The following is a 3,802-nucleotide window of genomic DNA, read 5'->3' as shown; positions in this document are numbered from 1 at the left end:
GCTGTGCGTCAAATGGAGATTTTGGGCGGACAGAGAGAGATTCTTTGTGATTTGGATATTTTATTCTTTCATTGTCGAGTTGAATTTAAATATATTAATTATTAATTTTTAATAAATTTTATCATTCTTGGATGATAAATATTTTGATAATTGAAAATATAAGGCAAATAATATATAATCATAAAATTTATCAATCTCGATGCAATATTTTGATGTGACATACTAACCACATAAAAAATGTCATGATCGAAGTCCAAATTAGCTCAAATCAAACACTTAACTTTTAAGTATTGTTTAAAACTTCATGATATTAATCAAAATATCAAACGATCACTAAATCTTAACTGCTTATACTCGAATGAGCGTCTCAGTGAAAGAAATTTAGCAAGCCTAAGATTACTCTCTTTTTTATATCATTAAGGTACTTAAATGCTAAAAGAATAATCTGTAATTTAAGGAAGCAATATTGGTTGTTCAATTGAGTGTATTGAAATATTTGCAAAAATTATCAAAACGACATCTTAAAAAATTATGAATAGATTCACCATTCTTCATTTGAAATGGAGCTTGGAGAGCTTGGATATTGACTTGGAATTGGAAGGACATGAAGATCTAAAAAACTCTAACCTTCACATAATGCTTAATTTTGATGATTATCATTTGCAACTGCTGATCATTTTTATTCAATCATCATTATTAGATCATCATCTTTTGATTTTCATCAGCCAACATATGTCACTCTATCACCACCATCCAACCTTTGTCCCTTGATTATGGTCTCTCGATTATCATTACATAAAAAGTCATTTTTGTTATCACTGACAAAATCGACGCATGACATAGCATGTTTTTGACACTACTAATGATGCTGATCAAACTCGCGTAACTTGTCGTTATTAGCAACATTGATGCATTTCATCATCCAAAATGTTGATGCACATCATAAACACCAATATTGATACTACTAGTCTCGTTCACTACCATCATTTATAATGTCATTGCACGGCATCACCTATACATGATCGATGCACTCGATTGAAACCATCTTTAACTCTTGATGTCAAAATTAGGATTTATACTAAACTTATTAGTCTTTAGTCTTCTATTTTCAAAAGAGAATGACCAAATATTTCACAAATAATCACTTGAAAATAGCTTTGATATCTCAAAAGCTCCTCTAACTTCACCATGGAATCCATCCTTTAAGGTTTATGTTGCTAAATTATATCAACGCCTTCCGAATTAAGATGAAGAATATCATTTATAAGCAGAGTGATATATATCATTGGAATCATTTCACTAGACCAAGACCCATAATTCTTTTCCTATTTTGAGTTTTTCACATATAAATTATGATATCTTTTAAAACATCTTTTAATTTATGAGTTAAAATTTCTTAAAAAGCTAAGAAGATAATTTCTCTCAATTGCATAAAGTTTTATCATGCAATAATATATGATGCTCAATTCTTCTAAAAATTTTGAGATTTTGAAAAATTTTGCTAGTTATTTTAACTTTATTTTTCATCATCCAATTATTTCTTCTACAAAAATTCAGAGAACTTTTTCTTCCCCATAATTGTGTGTTTGTTAACATTTTTGTGCTCAATAAAATTTAAAAGCATTAATGAAAGTTTTTTAGAAATATAACATGTACATAATAAAAATTACCTTCTTTCCCTTCTCTTGCATACATAAGCAAAATTAGACCTTTTTTTACTTCACTTCTTAAAACTTTTTGAATTATTTTCAAAGTTGTGAAAATCGGACCGGACAACGAACCGGAAGAAGGAGAGGTTCACGATCAAACCGGGGTTGAACCGAATGACGTAATAAATAATAATATTATTAAAAAAAATTAATAAAATTAATATAATAATGAAATATAATAACCATATACTTTAATATATCACTTGTGATGATTTGTTTTACATAGTTTATATACCTTTTTGCTTTTGCACATAACAGGAGCTCATATGGAGCGTTGTGAAGTCATGTGAGAATGTTCTAAGTAATTATATAACCATATTCTTTAATATTTATTTAAGAGTTTTAATCTATAATATTTATATTAATGATTAAGTTTATCATTTATTTAATATTAAATAATTTATTTAATTATTTAAAAAAATTTTGGACCTGCCAGTTTTAGAAATCCGGGACCAATTCGCCGGTTCCCGGTTGAACCGGCTGTTCAAGCGGTTGTGGCTGGGTTGTTGCACACCCAGTTCTTAAGGCTGATTCGGACCGGCCTTTAGACAAGTTCACGGTTGAACCGGTCAGACCGATCGGTCCGGTCCAATTTTCAAAATGTGGATTTTTTTCCTATCCAGCCACCTTAAGGGTTTACATATTATTAACTAGGGGTGTCAAAATCGGGTTGCATGTCAGGTTCAGGTTGAATCCAAAACGGACTCGACGCTATTTGATACGACCCAAACCCGACCCATATTTGCAAACGGGTCATTAAATTCAACTAGAACCCAACCCGTCAGGTTTCCGGGTTGACCTGACCCGGCACGAAACGATTTATGGCCAAAGAAGCGCGCTTGGGATTCCCAAACTGGCTAGAACTCCGTCTAGTAGGTGACACATCTCTCGTCGAAGCCGCAAGACACAAGGATTAAGTATGTTTCTTAAACGAATACATTCAAAATCCATAAAATAGGTATTAATATGGCTCAACCAATGATTGAACTGAAGACCTTGACATAACTTTTAAGATCCTTACTAGTCATATAAATTGCACCCACATAGTTTCATGAAATTATAATGATATGTTGATTGCAACTCTACATAAGAGATAATTCTGCCTCCACCATTATTAGGGTCATCATCTTCCATTTTTATCAACTATTCAGAGAAAAAAAATCTTTCATCCTATTATGCATGATAATCATGATCATTCGATTCTTCCCATTTAGATAATTTTAAATGTCTCATGATTTGTAATGAAGTAAATCTTTAAAATTTTCAAAATAGTTTATCTGTGAATTAAGAGCTTTTAGTCTATATAGAATATTGTATGGTTTACATGGATACCGCTCAAAACTATCTTATTTACAAATTTAACATAAAAATGTACTATTCATTCACGTAATTGAGCACACTCAATTACGTGAATAACATAAAAAAGCAACACCCTCATTTTCTCTATTAACTTTCCATCACTAACCTCCTCTTCTTCATCACATGGTGCTTGTCCCATCAGCGCACTCTCCCACTGAAATCCCATCTCCACTGCTTATTCATCTTTTGCACCATTATCAATCAATGGATGCCCTTCTCCAATGAGATCATCACAACTTCCTCACCTCTTAGTCGTCCTCCACACATCATTGGTCACATTGATTCCATTCCCAATGATATCCCATTGTGACTTCTTCTTCTCTTCATCACCCCCACCAAGAAAAAAAAAGTTAAGAAAATATTATATTAAGTAAATAATGTGTTTTATGTGTTAAATATGTAAATAATATAATTTGAGTATTAGATATGTAATTTCACTAAAAAAGTTTAAGTTTAATTTTTACGAGACTAAATTATTAAATAATTAAAATAATTTGAGCTCTTGTATTATTCTTCATCCCTTTTCCGAAGTCCTCCTAATATCCTCTCCTTTTAGTCATTTATGAGCTTCATCTCATAATCTGAAGCTATTTTATTAATATTTAAACAGATAATCTAATTTAATGGCAGTGATGTGAAAATTATTTTTTGTTTTAAAATTTATAATAACAATATATTTTTATAATATTTATTTATTTATTATTTTTATTTTAGAAGTTTTGGTGTAAACTAAT

The sequence above is a fragment of the Dendrobium catenatum genome, unplaced genomic scaffold (genome assembly GCF_001605985.2).
Source record: "Dendrobium catenatum unplaced genomic scaffold, ASM160598v2 fragScaff_scaffold_1446, whole genome shotgun sequence".
NCBI lineage: Eukaryota > Viridiplantae > Streptophyta > Magnoliopsida > Asparagales > Orchidaceae > Dendrobium > Dendrobium catenatum.
The sequence above is the reverse complement of the archived record's forward strand: the minus strand, read 5'-3'. Positions refer to the sequence as shown.